The sequence below is a fragment of the Maylandia zebra genome, linkage group LG18 (genome assembly GCF_041146795.1).
Source record: "Maylandia zebra isolate NMK-2024a linkage group LG18, Mzebra_GT3a, whole genome shotgun sequence".
Lineage (NCBI taxonomy): Eukaryota > Metazoa > Chordata > Actinopteri > Cichliformes > Cichlidae > Maylandia > Maylandia zebra.
In genome coordinates, this window is record NC_135184.1 from 38,451,801 (window position 1) to 38,471,039 (window position 19,239).

General features: G+C 43.7%; 2 non-coding genes across 2 annotated transcripts; both read right to left on the reverse strand.

The window, feature by feature from the left end:
- Positions 1-931: 931 nt before the first annotated feature.
- Positions 932-1,003, reverse strand: trnap-ugg (transfer RNA proline (anticodon UGG)). The gene has a single exon. It is a non-coding gene; the product is annotated as a tRNA-Pro (tRNA).
- An 866-nt stretch (positions 1,004-1,869) lies between these two features.
- Positions 1,870-1,941, reverse strand: trnap-ugg (transfer RNA proline (anticodon UGG)). The gene has a single exon. It is a non-coding gene; the product is annotated as a tRNA-Pro (tRNA).
- Positions 1,942-19,239: the final 17,298 nt, after the last annotated feature.

A 19,239-nucleotide genomic window follows, 5' to 3' on the forward strand; every position in this document is an offset into this window, starting at 1 on the left:
ACCTGTATGGCAAATGGATCCAACCGCAAAAAAAAACAAACCAAGGAGCAGGTTGCCATATCGTTGAGCAGTTTTATTGCTCGTTGACTCCAGAACTCCAGGTGTGGGTGAAAGAAAGGGCTCCAAAGTCAACGCAGGAAGCTGCTCAGCTGGTGAAAAAGTTTCAAGCAGCTTCAGTCAAATCTTTCACTACACATGGAATCCTGGGTGAGGCCGAGGAAAGAACTGACAAGCATGTTGGACTACGTTTTTCAGATGAGGGAGAAAATGGAGCAAAACACCAAATTGGTGAAGAGGCAAGAAAGTGCAGCAGTGACAGTTGGCCTGTTACAACAGGGCCGCAAGGGAGAGATTGGTCAGCCGAGGACAGCAGGTACTCTTACTGCTGAAAACAAATTTTTTGAACTCAGCTTTCCTAGCACAGTATATGGACCTCGCCATTTAGCAAACAACTTATGAGATCCAGATGCCAGAGAGAAGAAATCCAAACCAGGGGTTCGGTCGGGCACCTTGTCACGCTTGCAGTTAGTGCAAAATGCGGCGGCACGATTTTTAACCGGTAGTAGGAAATTCGATCACATCACTGCAGTTCTGGCTTCCTTGCATTGGCTTCCCATTGAATTTAGGGTTTGTTTTAAAGTTTCCATTAGGTGATAGTACCTGGTTACAGGTATTTTTTTAGTACCTGCCCAGTAAGGTTTCCAAGGCAATCTCAAAATGTGACATATACAGATTGCGTGGCAGGGACTGTGCAGTCAATGGCATCACTCAATGAGTCATGAGAGTGACTCCTTCACAAAATCAAAAAAGTTATTTTAGAAAGACAAATTGATCACATTGAGTCGTTTGGCACACAACACATTTACAATGCCCCAGAAGGAATGTGTCTTTGCAAAGAATTCCATGAAGCTAAGAGCTTGTGATTTTAAGGGGGCTCGTCCGGGATTTGAACCCGGGACCTCTCGCACCCGAAGCGAGAATCATACGCCTAGACCAACGAGCCACAGGTAGCATGTGCTTAACTCTTCAACTCTGAAAGGATAGACTTAAATCGGCCTTCAAATTCAAGCAGGAATGTTTTTAAGCTCTCTTCAGTATTCATTTTTGTACCTTCAGGACTTTGCTACTGACAAGCTCCAACAGGGATGACTCCAGAGGGACTGCACACAGTGAATGAGAAAAAAGGGTTCCCAGTCATCCACGTCATGGTAGTCTGATGAGCTCTGAAAGAAAGCAGCTGGAATTCTCTAAGTGCCTTGAAGACCTTTCACCTCTCCTCTGAGAACCTTCGTTAGATCTAAAACTAAACGTTGGAGAGTCCCAGGTATTTAAACCCCAGAGGGGGTTGTCTTTACCAGGGTCGTTGACCAACTATGAAACACATCACATGAGCCAAGGGGTGGAAAAAAGGCGTGGGTGATTATCAGCAGAGGTTTCAGGTGAAACCATTATGAGACCTTCACATATGTAGTTTAACGTCTTTACACCGAAATTGAATGGCCTCAATTTCGATCAGACTTTGTGATCTCTAATAGCCCTTTTCCACTTGCACCTACCTAGCTTGGCTTAACTTGACTCAGCTCGATCTTTAAAGTTTCCATTAGGTGATAGTACCTGGTAACAGGTATATTTTAGTACCTGCCCAGTAAGGTTTCCAAGGCAATCTCAAAATGTGACATATACAGATTGCATGGCAGGGACTGTGCAGTCAATGGCATCACTCAATGGGTCATGAGAGTGACTCCTTCACAAAATCAAAAACGTTATTTTAGAAAGACAAATTGGTGTCACACAACACTTTTACAATGCCCCAGAAGGAATGTGTCTTACCAAAGAATTCCATGAAGCTAAGAGCTTCTGCTTTTAAGGGGGCTCGTCCGGGATTTGAACCCGGGACCTCTCGCACCCTAAGCAAGAATCATACGCCTAGACCAACGAGCCACAGGAAGCCTGCGTTTAAGTCTGCAACTCTGAAAGGATAGACTTAAATCGGCCTTCAAATTCAAGCAGGAATGTTTTTAAGCTCTCTTCAGTATTCATTTTTGTACCTTCAGGCCTTTGCTACTGACAAGCTCCAACAGGGATGACTCCAGAGGGACTGCACACAGTGAATGAGAAAAAAGGGTTCCCAGTCATCCACGTCATGGTAGTCTGATGAGCTTTGAAAGAAAGCAGCTGGAATTCTCTAAGTGCCTTGAAGACCTTTCACCTCTCCTCTGAGAACCTTCGTTAGATCTAAAACTAAACGTTGGAGAGTCCCAGGTATTTAAAACCCAGAGGGGGTTGTCTTTACCAGGGTCGTTGACCAACTATGAAACACATCACATGAGCCAAGGGGTGGAAAAAAGGTGTGGGTAATTATCAGCAGAGGTGAAACCATTATGAGACCTTCACATATGTAGTTTAACGTCTTTACACCGAAATTGAATGGCCTCAATTTCGATCAGACTTTGTAATCTCTAATAGCCCTTTTCCACTTGCACCTACCTAGCTTGGCTTAACTTGACTCAGCTCGATCTTTAAAGTCCTATTATTGGTTTTTAAATCTTTAAACGGTCTGGCTCCTGTCTACTTATCTGATTTGCTGAAGCCACACGATGCTCTGGAATAACCTTCCCCTCCATATTAGACAAGCGTTATCAGTGCAGGTCTTTAAGTCCAGATTGAAAACCTATTTTTATTCCCTGGCTTTTAACTCTGTAGGAAACTGACACCTTCTTATTTATTTGATGGTATTTTTAATTTGGTAGTTGTTTTGATCTGTGTTGTTCAGCACTTTGGTCTGCCTGGTGTGTTCTTAAAGTGCTATACAAATAAACGATGATGATGATGATGATGATGATGATGATCAATCTGCTAAATAAATGGAAAACCCGGGATGGCTGAGGAGGAATCTACACGTGTTGGGCTTAACTTTGTTTCTCTTGACCTTTCCATCTCTCTGTAACTCAGCAGGAAGAATTGCGTGCCATTATTCCACAACATCTTTTTCAGGAGAACCCTGGGGCGACAAACCTTACGGAGCATGGTATCTTCCTGAAAGGCAGACAATGTACAGGATTAAAAAAATTGGAAAAGTTTTGGAAAAGGGGGTAGCTCTGATGTTCGAGTTGGGGGTTATTGAGCCCTCAACCAGTGATAGGAGCAATCCTATTGAGAAGATGGTGAAGAAAGATGACAGCATCCAATTCTGCAATGACTTCAGAAAGGTAAATGCACAGTGTGACTTTGATGCGTTTCCTCTACCCAGGCTGGAAGATCTAATTGAATGTCTGGCCAAGTTCCTCTGACCCAAGGATAATTGACATCTATTTTAGTTTTAGAGTGTCTCTGTGAAATGCACTATACACAGGTACACACACACACACACAGGTCTTTATCACCAGGTTCCACATTTATTTACAATTTTCCCAGGTTATGACTGAACACAGTCTGACAGCTGTCGGTCCCAGCTGATTTCCCTCAGTCTCCTCTCCGTCTCACTATAAAAAGGGAAGGAAACCATCATCAGTCCAAATCGCCATCAGCTGTTCTCACCGGCATCTCCAGCACCGCCCCATTGAGCCCACTGCACCACTCCTCCCCTGCAGCCGCGCCCAGGACCACACCTCCGCCACAGTCTCGTTATTCTTGTGGGTTGTTCAATGTGTTGAGTAAAGTTCAAAGTCTCCATTATGTCCTTGGGTGTTTTTATGTCCTTTTCACAGTCCCAGTTGACATTAAAATCTCCCATTACAATTATTTCATTAGACTTATTATTTATAGTATGATATTTAAGTAATATCTGTAGCTATTCATAAAAAATATTCTTTGCGGAAGGAGGGCGATATAAACAGATCAACGTAAATGACATTTCTGTGGAAAGAGTGATTTTAACAGAAATATGTTCTACTTCGAGTAAAGTAAGTAAGTAAAGAGCAATCCAGGTGTTTTTTTACATGCACAAATATTCCTCCTCCTCTTGTTCCAATTCTATCCCTTCTGAATACTGTGTACTCTGGAAAGACAACCGCAGACTCAGGAGAAGAACTTGTGAGCCAAGATTCAGAGATACCCAAAATAGAAATATTGGAATTGCTTAGAAAATGCTCCAGCTGCTCATGCTTTGGTAACATACTGCGAATGTTAATGTGTCCACATAGAAGCCCCTTTGGTTTATTTTTAGTGTCCCAGATTACTTTAGCCTGCTTAAATGTCTTGCAGATCTTTGTTCCTCTGTAACTTTTAATAGCAGGATTTCTTGTCCTTTTGTTGACAATGCTATGAGCATTTAATGATGAGAAACCCTTTACCGGAGACTGTAGTTTGGGTACAGCAGGTGGGGGCCCAGGCAGCCGAGATGGGGGCCCAGGCAGCCGAGATGGGGGCCCAGGCAGCCGAGGTGGAGACCCAGGCAGCCGAGATTGAAACCCAGGCAGCCGAGGTGGAGGACTGAGCAGCTGAGGTGGAGACCCAGGCAGCTGAAATGGAGGCCCAGGCAGCTGAGGCAGAAACCCAGGCAACTGAGGCGGAGGCTCAGGCAGCTGAGGTGGTAACCCAAACAGCAGAAGTGGAGGCCCGGACAACAGGGGCGCAAACACTATTAGCTGCAGATGTAGCCTTACTAACTGGGACGGTGGTTGGAGCACAGTTAGTTGAGGTGGAAAGCAATGCAGAGATAGCTGTGCCCATAGGCTAACTAGGCTAATTAGTTGTAGCCAGTCCAAATCACTGATGTTTGAATTAGGTCCAGGATTTAGTTCTATATCACCAGCCAAAAGTAGCATCAGAACAAGTTTCAGAATCTCCAGCGACAGTTGTGGTATATTTGATTGTTCATGTTTACCTGGGGGTGGTCTAGCATGACCAAAATCCAAGAATCTTGTGAACAAAAGATGTTGACTACATTTGGCTGGGAAAGTGGTATAATTATCCAGCTTTCTTGGACATGTCGAACTCCACAGAATATAAAAATGTATAAAAACAAAAAGACAAGTTAATGTCAAGATCCAGGGGGTTTTAGATGTTTTTTAGGTGGGTTTTTTTGGCAAAAGCACAGGACCTGCCAAGCTGTGTGTCTGCACCCTAGCAGAGATCTTGAATCTTGTGAACAATTGAGGCAGAAGATCCAAGTATAGCCAGTGTACCATCAAGTGGTACTTTTTTCCTAAATTGGTTTGAAAACCTTGTAAAAATCTGGCACCAAAAAGCATTCAAGACTGGGCAGTGCCAAAATAGATGTGCAGGGGAACCTTCATCAGCGTTACATCTATCACACAGGGGGGGATACAGGACTCTCAGTCTGGTTAAGTTTGAGTTTAGAAAAAGTAGTCTGTGAATGACTTTAAACTGGATTAGTTTGTATCTGGCATTTATTGAGCCTTTCTGAATGCTGGACCAACAGTTTTGTCATGGTGAATTGGATTAAAGGACTCAGGTGCGAGACTCCTTGCAGAATGACAGTGGATTTATTTACAGTGAAAAGGTGAGTTAACAGTTCGAGTCTATAATCCAAAAAGGGCAGTGCAGTGATACGGTGACCTCTCCTCACGGTGACAGTGCAGTAATAATCCACAACAACTCCTGGTGCCGGCTCCTCCTCCAATCCCTGAACCCTGGAGGCAGATGAGAAAAAACACACGCTCAATAACGAAAACGTCCTTCTCCTTCACAAACCGGGTATGCTAATCATGACTACGCTACCCGGTTTAGTTCAACGTTCCAGCGTTGGTTGTGACTCAACCGCCCCGTTAAATAGGTCTGCGCTGGCAAGGTAATTCTGCACAGGTGCGATGATTCTAGCTCAGGACACTCCCCTCCGGTCAACTGCCGTTCCGTGCCACGGCTTCCGGAAGTACATGTTCCAGCAGAAAAACACATGCACAGGATGGAGAGGAGAACACGACACAGTACACACAAACACCACAACAAATTGGCAAGACGATCGGTGAGGACCATCTAGCCATGACAAGTTTGACCATTGGTCCTCAGACAGAGGGACACCAAGGTCTTCAGCCCATGTATTCCTGATTCGATCAGAATCTGCTGGAATTGTAAAGCACTTAAGCTACCTGCGCAGGTGAATGACCTTTTAGATTCTAAGAGTCATGAGGTGTATTTCCCAAAGCCTGACCTGCATAGACCCAATCCATCACAATAACTTATCGGCGTTAAGGGTTTTAAGTTTTTTCACTACCATGTTACATGAATTAGTGTAATTTATAGTCAAAGTTTATCTGTGGAATTGAATCAGTGACTTTATCAGGTATACCACCTGATAAAGTCACTGATGGCTGGTGGCTCCCTGCGCACTAAGGGCTCATACACAGGGACAAGGTGCACCAGGTTGTGATCAGATCTGCCCAGGGGAGGGAGAGGTGAGGAACTGTATGCCTCTTTAAGTCATGTGTATTTCGCTTGATTATTCATCTCAGCTCTTGACTTCTGCTACTGTCTGCCAATGAAGGCTGTCTCAGAATAAGGTATTTGCCATACCTGCTCAATAATTTGAATGGTATGTTCTTTTCTGTGACAAAGACAATAAGCCGACGGACCAGTTGCAGGAACCCAAACATGGCAGGTGTGTTTTATCATGATTCATATAATACTGATGACAGATTTTTAGGCTAATAGTCAGGCTAACACACTTACCTCTCATCTTTTCTTTCCTCACAAAACCGATAGATCCTCCCCTTCTTTTATGTGTCTCCCAGCGCAAATGTTTTGGTTCCTGCAACTAGTCCATCTGGTTATTGTCTCCCCAGAAACACTTCCTTTGTGCTATTGGAAATCTGTTTTTTCCTATATCAGTTGTGTTTTGTGCACTTTGCAGCGTTTTTCTTATTGCTTGTGTTTTCTTAAGTTGTAGTCCGTTGGGCCTCTCAGGGCCACCGTAATTCACCCACCCTTGACAAAATGCAGTTACACTTCTCTTCATTGAATGTGGACTAAAGATGCATCTTTAAAAGGGTTTGTAATTATAACTAGTGAATCGCTATCTGTACTGTTCATTCAACTGAGTGCTTTATGAAATACTGTAAAAAAAAAAGTGTATTCACAGAAATATGAAAATGAAAGTAATCAATGTAATCAGCTTTAAAGCTGTACTTGTGTTTGTTAAGCATGGTGGAGTTTCCAAGCTCGACACTAAATAGGTAGGTAGCTGCTGCCTCAGGAGCTTTACAAGCATCTCAGTCCAGTTTTAAGTTATATTCTAACTCACTCAAATCTAAAACTGTGTGGAGAGGGTCCACACCTTCTGGTTCTTTGGTGTCCTCATCTCCGCTGACATCTCCTGGACAGACAACATCACAGCGGTCATCAAGAAGGTCCAACAGCTGCTGTACTTCCTGATGGTCCTCACGAAGTACAAACTGGACCTCAACCTGTTGCTGACTTTCTACCAGAGGTGGGACCAAGTCATTGTTTTGCAAGTCTCAAGTAAGTCTCAAGTCTTTATCCTCAAGTCTCAAGTCAAGTCTCAAGTAATGTCAGGCAAGTCAGAGTCAAGTCTCAAGTCACTGGTGTAAAAGTCCGAGTCAAGTCACAAGTCTGAAACTTTGAATTTCAAGTCCTTTCGAGTCTTTAAAAAAAACAAAACGAAAAAATAATGTTGCAGTTATGCTAAATGTAAATATTAGACCATGTAATTTTTAAATCTGTGTTTTTCTCAACACATGACAAAATAGTGAACTTAGAAAATATACACAAATTGTGAAATTGCACCTCTTTAAAATGCAGCTCAATTAAACCTAGCTCCAAGAATAATTTTCACCGACAGTTCTGAGATAAGCTGCATGTTATTCTTGGATGCGGTTGTAGGACCGGCTTTAAAATCGCATGACAAAAATATCATACACATTAAAAAAAAACTGTATCACCAACGTAGCCTGGACAACATTTGCTAGTTAGATGAAGTCAGCTATCTCATCTTAGCATATTTATATGCATATTTATAATTATACGGTTCTTGGAGTGAGTGCATACACTCATGAAGTTTAGTAACTTCAGGTCACTGCAACAAGCCCAGGTACAGTTTACCGACGGATGGGTACAGGACCTTGAAATGCACCGTGTAGAACGAAAGACCATCGTACGTATCATAAGTTTACCAGTCTCACAAATCGTCGTCATAAATACACATTCCTTAACCGTTTATTAATAGGACCTTTGAGCTCAACGGTAATTAATTAACAGTGGAAATAATTTCTGGTACCCATCACAGAAATGTAGCAGTGACAATAATATTGGATGCTGTAATCGTACTGGGCAATTGGTGATACAAAAAACCTGTTTTATCCTGTGAATAAAAGTATATGTTTTTTTGTTTGTTTGTTTTTTCTTTTTTTTTTTTCTTTTTTTCTTTTTTTTTCTTTTTTTTTTTGTCGCTTCTTTTTCCTCGGGACTGTGCTCCCAAAGTTTCATCAGCTTTCCAACAAGGAATAACAACATCCTGGAACACATCTACAGCAACGTAAGGGGCGCATACAAGGCATTGCCCCACCCCCATTTTGGACAGTCTGACCACATTTCTGTGTTCCTCTATCCAGCATGCAGGCAGTTCGTCAAACATTGCTTCCCAGTTAGAATTATTATTAAAGTTTCAAGTGAAGAAAATGATTCAGTGCTTCCTTTGATGCTACAAACTGGGGTGTGTTTTAGACTGCTGCCTTGAGAGATGACTGCTCTGTGGATTTAGAGGAATATGCATCAGTGGTTACCAGTTACATCAGCGCCTCCATTGACAATATTGTCCCCACCAAGTCCTATAAAACATATCCAAATCAGAAACCATGGTTGAACTGTGAGGTGCGTTCCATGCTGCATGCACGCTCCACTGCATTTGCCTCTGATGACGCAGAGGACTACAAAAAGCAAGATTTGCCCTACGTTGATCCATCAGGGAAGTCAAGAGGCAGCACAGATTGAAACTGGAAGGATACTACAACAACTCAGATTCTCAATGCATGTGGCAAGGCTTGCAACACATCACTGATTTCTAGCAGATTAGCAGCAGGGTCACAGTCAGCTGCAACGCGCTACCAGACGAGCTGAATGAGTTCTACGCTAGCTTTGACAACCTCAACACCAACCAACACAGAGGGATTCTACCAGCACAGGCAGCACAGAGTTCTTCACTCACTGTGACGTCAACTGAGGTATGCAAGGGTCTGAGGAGGACTAACCCCGAAAAGCAGCCGGCCCTGACAACATCCCCGGCCGTGCTTTGAGAGTCCGCTTTTCAGAGCTGGCTGAGTTGTTTACAGACAGACATTTTCAAGTTGTTAAATTTGGATTAACCTCCAAACTGCTCAGCAACTTTTACAGATGCACAGTGGAGAATATTCTGACAAACTCCATCAGAGTGTGGTAGGGGAAAAGCACCACTCAGGATAGGAAGGCTATCCAGCGTGTCATTAAAACAGCACAATTCATCTACAGAGTACCCTTCCCACCACTACAGGACATTTACAACACTCGGGTCAGAAAAGGGGCACACAACATCATCAAGGACCGCACCCAAAACACAGCACACACTGTTCACACTCCTGCCATCTGGCAGATGCTACAGTACTGTGAAAGCAAGGACAACCAGATTAAATTAAACCAGAAAAGGTTGGGTCTTGTTTACAACCCCTGACTGAATAAAATCAAGTGAAATTGAAATGACAATCACGCAGAAGTGCTACGTCGGATCTACTGACTTGACTGCAGTATTGTTCATTTACAGATCTTTCTCCTTGGAAGCTCTTATCCTCTCTTCTCAGAGATTATGCATGACTATTTATATCCTGCGTACTTTTTTTTTTTTTTTTTTTTTTTTTGCCTGTCCCATTTGGTTCTTTAGCCATCAGAATTGTTGTCTGAAGACCAACAAGGATACCCAATGGATTTACTTTGCCAAATGGATCATCGTGGCATTGCCGTATTGGTCCATTTGGTCGATCTTTGTTTTTATTATTTATTATATTTTATTTCCAGATGTTACAGACGGGACAGACATGAGTGAGAGATAGGAAAGGGAGAAAGAAAGAGGAAGGAAAGGAAAAACAGAAGGGGAGAGGGACAGTGAGAAAGGGGGGGAGAAAAAAAATTAAAATCTCCTGGATCACCTGTTGAGAGAAGAATAGAAAACAAGCAAAAAAAGACAAAAAAAAAAAGAAACAAAGCAACATACTAAACACAACACCATCGCATTAATCTAGCTAAGTGTAAACAGCAGTAAATACTAAATATTCAATGTTGTTGTGCAGCACGCAGGACAGATGTGCTTCGAGGTAGCAGCCAAGAAAGGTGTAATTTGGGTCTACGAGCAGTGAACACCCGTGTGCATACCTGTGTGGATCAGCATGCTTGTATTCCAAAGGTTTCTCCATGTAACGATCTGCTAGGGAGTGTGGGGGGGCCACAGCCCCGTCCTCCAGGGCATGAAGCAGGTATGGAGGAGATCAAAACTCCAGACATCCAGAGGCCCCCAGAACACAAGAGACCATGGAAGACCAACAGAGGGGCAGCCGCGCCACTGTTCCAGTAAGAGCTGAGGAGAGTCCCAGATGGCTCACTCAGCAGCCGCGGAGCAGAAGCCAGGGGGAGTTGCAGTGACGCGCCCGTGAGCTCCGCCGGCCGCCAGCTGTGCCTGAGTGACCGAGCCCCAGGCCGAGAGGCCGGGGGCACCCCACCCCCGAAGGGGCCCGAGCGAGCCCCAGGCTCCAGGCCCCGATAAGCGTCCGCCAAGGAGTGAGCCGGTGTGTACCCGGACGCCCACCCCCAGACACAAAGAACCACCAACGCACCGACACCTGAGGGAGTCCGCCACCGGCAGGGGAAGTGGTGGTGGGTGGAGATAGGCCTCCAAACCTTGGAGGGCCTGAGGTGTCCCCAGAGAGGTGGCGTCTGACACCCAACCTGACATATAGACACAGACATACAGGCACACACAGACACAAACATCCATTCCCCCCCTCATGCTCTCATATGCACTTACTCCACACTCAACCAACGTGGAGACAGACATAAAGAGACGTTGTACACACGATCACACTCCCCAAGCGTACTCTACAAACCGGGTCTAGGTACCCTTGCCCCTGGAGGGGGGAACTGTATATGTTTTTGTCAGTGTACCATGGTAATAACAGAAGCGAAACGCAATATTGTGTCAGGACAATTCACTATTTATGCACAATAAACAAAGGAGCATAGCACGACAATTTCTGTTCAGCGCCAGACTTGCTTGTAACCTATATCACCAATTATGTTATGAAAATGACGCATTAACTACAACAGCAGACTGACCTTCGTGTAAATGCTTGGAGCAGACTAACCTGTGAGCTGGAGTGTTCTGGGACGTTATATTTGGTCTTTGAATGGCTGCAATCCAGGCCATCCGTCGCGTCTTTGTTACTTCGGAAACATGGCTCGAACAATTTCTCTTCAACGACGTAATCCGATAACAACCGATCTCTTTACCCGTCGGCTTCCCGTGGCTGTCATGCGACCGGCTATTGCAGTTAATAATACAACGGCTTCTTGACATTTTTGTGTTTCTTTTTATCGCTGTGTGACTGATTTTAATTGAAAGCCTGCGTGCGCTAGCACCGCTTGCCACGAGTTCCCAGAATCCTTTGCGGTTCTACCCGTGAATGACGTCACATTTTCAATCTCTATATAATATGCATGTTAAATTTTATATTTGGGGTAAAATATCAAGTCTTTTCAAGTAAACCGGTTCAAGTCCAATTCAAGTCCCAAGTCATTGGTGTAAAAGTCCAAGTCAAGTCACAAGTCTTAGAACATTTTTTCAAGTCAAGTCTAAAGTCATAAAATTAATGACTCGAGTCTGACTCGAGTCCAAGTCATGTGACTCGAGTCCACACCTCTGCTTTCTACCGCTCATCCATTGAGAGCCTGCTGACATACTGCATCACAGTATGGTACGGCAGCTGCACTAAAGCAGACGGAGCGTGGAACAACACCCTGATAACGACTGTGTTTAGACTGTTCTTCCTATTCCATGCAAGGCCACCTGGGTTGGCTGTTAGACTGTTTACTTAGCCTGGCAGGGCGAAGGACACTGTCTCAGCTGAACTCTGGACACGCACACACATACATATATATACACATGCAGATATACACTAAACCCCCTTTCCAAACGCCTGCGACGCTTATTCCCTTCCGATGCTGACGGTGGATCAAGGAGACCAGCGCTTATGCTGCAGGCCCGGATGTGCTGTCTACACTGGCTGTCTCTCACCCTTTACCCCCCCCCCCCCCCCCCGTTGCTTGTCATGTGTTTCTTTGGTGTATTACGAGTTGTTTCATGTGCTGAGGTGTTTTTTTCTGTTCTCAAACTGATCTCCCTGTTGGAGCTCAGTCTGGGGGGAGTTATTTTTTTCTCCTTATCTTTCCTCGTGTGGTGCTTTTTCCATTGTTATACCTCTGACCTGTCTTCCCCATGTGATTTTATGTGCAATAACCCAAACTGGAAATACACAACACTATTTATTTAAGTATTTATTTCCTTTTTTTCTCCAGATTGTTGTTTCTCATTGTATCGTCTTGATGCATTCACAATCATCCAGGTAAGTAAATCTCCAAAGGCTGATTCTGTTCATCTGGACAGAATCGCTACATCCAGATGAACAGAATCAACCTTTGGAGTTTTTCATTGTACATCTGTAGAGTGACAATAAATGCATTCTATTTTATTCTATTTTGCAACTCTGTCTTAAAGCAGGCCCTCTACTCTCCCTCATTTCATGTTCTGGCTTTGTCTTGGCCTTCAGAGGCCTTGAACTTTAATACAGACACTCCTTTCTCTCCTGACCTTTGCCAAACTCTCAGCCCTATCACAGGCTCTCTGCTCTGTGCTGGCAATCAGCAGCCTGCACATTAGAGCAGGCTCTTCTCACTCCTTGCACATCAGCTTTGAATCTATCAAAGGCTCTCCTTCTCTCTCTTAACTTCAGCCTGTTTTAATGTTTTATCTCAGTGTCTCTGTGCCCTCCTGGCCTCCAATGGCCCTTGAGCCTTTTTGCAATCTCTACTCTGCTTTGAACTACCCCTTTGCTTTCCAGACCTCTTGTAATACTGCTAACATTCATGGGTTCCATACCTATAGGTCAAAATTTCCTGCCATATGTCTATGTTTCAGGTTGAGTCTCCACCATCTTGGGCCTTCCCAAGGTGTGGAGGCCTGTCTCCACCCACCACACTCCCTGCCGGTGGCTGTCACCCACAGCTGTCGGTGCGTTGGTGGTTCTCGGTGTCCAGGGCTGGGCGCTCAGGTATGTACCCGGCTCACTCCCAGCGGCAGCTTAGCAGGGCCCGGTGCCCGTGGCTGGGTTGGGCACCATCCGGGGGTGGGGTGCCCTCAGACTTCGGGCTTCTGGGACTGGGGCTCGATTCTCTCTGGCGGGACTGACTGCCAGCAGACCCCGCGGGCTCATCAGTGCAGCCCGCTGTGGCGTCTGCACCGTGGCTGCTGGGTGACCCCATGTCTGAGGCTCTCCTCAGCTCTTTCCGGGAAGGTAGCACAGTTGCTTCTCCGTTGGTTCTCCTTGGGCTTTCGCAATCTGGGGGGCCTGTGGATGTCCGGGCCTGAGTGCCCTCAATGTCTGCTTCAGGCTCTGGGTCTGAATAATAACATTCAATAGTTAGTATTTAAATACTATATCTTACTGTCCCCCCTTCCCCTCTGTTTCTCTTTCTCCCTTTCTGTCTAATTGTCTGTCCAATTTGTAATAACTTAAAAAATTAAATGAAATTACATTTAAAAAAAATTTAAAAATAGGAACTTCCTGCCATGGTAAGATTGCTTTTCTTTTCTTTGGGGGTCCTACCCTAATCCTTATCACTACTGGGATTCTGTTCTGCTTCGATGGGCCATCAGACTGCCAAATACCTCAAATTGAGTTCTGTACATCAATAAATTATCTTCACTTCCTTCTAATGATCTTGTCACCATCCCGGGGCAGACCGAGTGAAGTGAGCGAGGTCGACCCAGGAGCAGACAGAGGCGAGGAGACGGAACTTGAGTTGCAAACCAGATCCTTTATTGTGGCTGAAAACATGAATACAACTCAAACGAAGGCAAATGTAACCCAGTAGAGAAAACTACCTTTTGTTATTTTTTTCTTGTTTTCGTTTTGATTGTATAAATGTATTTTCATTATTTTATTTTGAAAAGAAACATTTATTTTGAAAAAAGGAAGTGTGATCCTCTAGCAAACTTTATTTTCTGTTGCTGGATCACAAGGGATAAATGCCTTTTTCATTGGTTGAAGGTGGTTTTAGCCCCGTCTTCCGAAACACCAGACCATCATTTCACATGAGCTAGATCTTTTCGCACGTGGAAATAGATGAGACAGGTCACGGATAGCTCGTGCGGAATTTTCTAACATTTTGGTGAGTTTAGCCCATGGGTTTGAAAAGTTAATAATGTGTTAGTCTGTTGCTAAAAGTTGTTTCTTCTGTTCATACCGATTCGCGAGTGGTAATTTGCTGTTTAAAAACGGTTGAAATGCTGTTGTGGTAGGATTTGTTTAGCATACTCGAAGGATGATTGGAAAAATGTATTATCTTGCTGGTTATACCTATTAATCATAATTTCATGGTTAAAAAGAGAACAAGAAATTCATTTGTTGTTTACATGGTTAAAATAATTTCATGTATAACGAGAGATATATTCAAAGCATGCATGTAATGTATTACTGTGGTAATGTGAAAGAAATGTGAAAAGAGATAAAGAACTAAAGCTATAGCTGTGATACAAGAGAAGAAACGGAGCTGGCTGTGTACAATAATGTTAATATTGTTGTGCAGGCTAGGTTTTTTCCCTTGTCCGTGTGGAAGGAACTAAGATTTTGGATTCCAATGGATTCTCTCCGGATGGAGATGGCGAGCCTGAGCCCAGACTGAACTTTGCAGAGGAACTTACTCTTCTTCCTCGACGGAGACTCCCAAGTGGTAACACACAAACCACAAACGAAAGAGAACAAGAACTAGACTAAGAATTTTTGACTTGACAAATGACCAAAGACAAAAAGACAATTGAATATTGAGCTCAAACGACTATTTTTGGGGTTATTTTTGTTTTGCCGGCTTCTTCTTGTTATTGTTATGGTTATTATCACTACTACTGTCAATGTGGAATTTGTGTCTTGTTTATTTCATTTTTGTGCAAAATAATAACTGTTGCTGCTCAAATTCCTGTCTCCAGCCATTTCATTCTGCATTCGCCTCGCTTTCTATTGTAGCCCTGCCGAACCTAGCAACTGGTCCGTAGTTTGGCTGTCCTAAACTATTTAAAATGAGTCAGTGGTTACACAAACATGGGAGAGAGCTAACTGAACCTGCACTGGGAAAAACTAAGATAACAGAGACGATACAGAGGAACTATGATACCTATGAATACATGAAACGAGGAAACAGACAACATGACGCTGAACAGGAAGACTGAGGACCTAAATACACACATGAAGTGATCAGAGGAAGTGGCGACATGAGGACACAGCTGACTCGAATGAAACATAATGACAACACAGGGGCCTAAATGACCCAGAACCATGACAGATCTGTCCTTATTGAAATTTAGCTCATGCCTCAGTTTAATAACGAAGATCTGAAGTCACACATCTGCTGCTTCCCAGGTCTTGGCAGAAAAATCCACTTTCCCACGCTGTCAAGCTGGTTGTTAAAAATCACTGCCGGCTTATGCAGAGTGGTCAACTGTGTGTCTTTACAGACAACAATTCACTAAGCTTCCTTTCTTCGGCCAAGCTAGGTGCCACAGAGCAGAGGTGGGCATCTCAACTGGTGGCATTCATCTTTGAAATGAGATATCAGTCATGCCGTAGTATGTTTGTATGTAGTATGTGTGTTGCTCAGGACTTTTGTTCCAATCCCGCTTCAGCAGGAATCATGTCCAGGACCGGTGCCACCTGCAACTCAGAGAAACCAGGGCCTTCCCATCACATTCTCTTGGAGATATTTGTACCCTACAGGAGTCTGATCCACTGCTGTGGGATTTGCTATGTCAGTGTTACCATTTGGTAGAGAAAGATGGGATACTCTATTGCCGGATCTCACTTCCTGATGGGGGCGAGGAAGTGCTCCAACTTGTCCTCCCAGAGGCTCTGAAGTCAGAGACTCTGAGATAGCTGGATCAGGAGCTTGTGTATTGTGCTTGTGTATTCACAGAATAAAAGGCTGCAGGGAAGGCTGGGAGCCGGAGTCGTTTGAGTACAGGTGCAGAGTTGCAAGTTAAAATGTTTGTCTTGCTTTGTTCACGGGTGATAAGTCTCTGAACCAGCGGGGCCTGCAAGCGCAGACCCAACAAGTACTGTTACTGGCCAAGGATGTCCTCTGATATCAAGCAGTAGGTTCAGGGTTATGAGCATTGTCAAATTGCAAAGGATTCGGGGCTGGTATCACATAGCTAAATGGGCCATTTGTAATCCTCCAGCAGTGGACTTGAGAATGTCCTGGTTATGACTGATGTTTTCAGCAAATATACCGTTGAAGTCCTTACTCGAGATCAGCGGACTTCTACTGTAGCCCAGGTTCCTCTGACAGAGTGGTGTTCCTAGCCGCATCTACTCTGACCAAGGCAGGAATTTAGAGTTTGTTGATGCACCAGTTGTGTGAATTATACCAGGTAGCAAAGTCTCGTGCAATTCCATATCATCCAGTGAATAATGGACAGTGTGAATGGTTTAATAGAACTCTTCATAACATCTTGCACACCCTTCCATCATCCCAGAAACGGGATTAGTCTGTGCGTTTATGCACACATGCTCTTTTGTTATACCAGCACACCCCATCAGGGCACAAGGGAGTTGCCATTTTTCTTGTTTGGCTCTCATCCCAGGCTCCCCATTGACTTTCTTCTGGGTTGGGCTGCACTAGTGCCATCACCTCTTTACTCATTATCTACAGCTACATTTAATGAGCAGTACGGTGGCTTATTCTCAGCCCTGATTCACTTATTTTCAGCTGTTGTGGATAGGGCACCTGCACTTTTAGCAGCAGTTCAATATAGTGTCCTTAATTCTGGGGTAAGCAGCATTTGGCACTATTTTGCTACTGACTCCAAATTAGAATAAAACAACATGCTATTTATATTGTTATTTCCAGGATCTGACTGTTGCCAGCTAGAGCCTCTGTTCAGCGGTCAGTGTTGATTGTTTCAGTCCGGTCAAGTTGAGCAAAACACCTGCAGCAGCTGCTGTTTTGGGCACATCCTTTGGTTTTGTTTTGTTATTATTGCATCTTTTTATTTCCTAGAGGTGAAATTCATGCAACCGATCTCCTCCCTGTCATAGCCTCTCCCTCCTCACTCCAGGGGGTCATGCCCTCATCACTATCACCGCTGGGTCAGCGTGTAAATATCTAAACACCAAATACCTCAAACTGAATTCTGTACATCAGTGAATCATGTTCAATTCCTTCTAATGATATTTCCTTATTACCACCCATAATACTCTTTCTCACAGAGGGCCTCACTCATAAAAAATGAAAAAGAAAAATGAACTCATAAATGCATTTAAATTAGCAAATTAATTGGCAAGTTTTATTGCACAAACCAATATTGAAGCAGAAAATTCTTTATATTGATGCACGTTGCTCTTCTGGTCCTCCATATTGTCATGAATTTGACTGAGTGCAGGAAGGAAAGGACTCAAACGGAGGCAAAAAGTAAACTAAAAAAAAGTCAGCTTAATTTGCTGAATGGCAAAACAATACAAAACTAGACCAGGACATATATAAACTAATACAGGTAGAGGCACACAGGGAAACACACAGCCATGAGGGAGAATGCAACACCGGACGGAGGGAGACTCTGACCTAAATACACATGAGGATAAGTGGTTTTGATTTGACGTGTGTATATATTCTGTCTGTGACGTATGAAGGGGCGTCGTTAATTCAAACCCTGATGCTATAAAAATCTGTGTATGCTTTGACTAAGTCGAAGATCAAGTGCTGTCTGCGTACAGTGGTCTTCCCACGCGTGTATTCATTAAAATCCATTGTTTGACCAAGATCTTCTGGACCTGGTTGTTTGTACTCTCCTTCCTCAATTATGTGAACCTTAACAGAGGGAAGAGAGATCACACAGGGAACACAGCTGACGCCATAGAGGAAGCAAAACAAGACATGCTGAACACGGAAACACGAGACCTTCACAATAAAACTGCAAACAGAGGAACACAAGACTGACACATGAGTTTGACAGAGGGGTGGAGGAAAGGCAGAAGAGACGGAGCAAGGGAATATGAGGGAGAGGGAAGACATGCCGGGCTGGGGAAACATGGATAAACATGGTGGACTGTGGAGCAGGGAAATTATTTTACTGTTATTGGTAAATAATCATCATTATTACTATTGCATTAATAATATAATCTGCAGCATTGATATTGCATTCAGAGGTTTAAACAGTGTGTGTGTCTTTCAGAAAGACTAAGTTGCAGGAGTTGACAGGAAGTTGCAGAGAGTTTGCAGGACTGAAACCGAAAGTCATTCTGAGCAGGTTAGACGAGGCTATTTGAATTACTAGGTTATTCAAATTGTCTGTTATACTTTTATATTCTTTTATTAAGCTCTTAGTAGAGGTTCTTGATTAAAACATTTATTCAACATAGTACATGTAGTTTCAGTTAGGTTATTACACATAAGGATGAGCCTCTGGTCTGGTAAAAGGTCAGAAGTGCAACGGGTGAGATGAGAGAGCATTTGAGGACGACACACACACACACACACACCCACACACACACACACACACACACACACACACACACACACACACACACACACACTCAGTTAGAGAATCATTTATAGGTGGAAGTTTAATCATGTTTTGCTTGGGGTTGCAAAAAGAGCAGTTTGTCGCAGAACTGCTGCTGAGGTGTCAAGATGACAAGAGAGCATCCGGCAGTGACAGGAAGTACCGGCCATGAAGATAGAAGACAACGTTCCTTTAAACTGTGTTAAAAGTCATTGTGGTTTTGATTTGACGTGTGTATATATTCTGTCTGTGACGTATGAAGGGGCGTCGTTAATTCAAACCCTGATGCTATAAAAATCTGTGTATGCTTTGATTAAGTCGAAGATTAATTCCTGTCTTCCCACGTGTGTATTCATTAAAATCAATTGTTTGACCAAGATCTTCTGGACCTGGTTGTTTGTACTCTCCTTCCTCAATTATGTGAACCTTAACAGGACTGAAACCCAAGGAGGTCACAAGAACTTATACAAGCACAT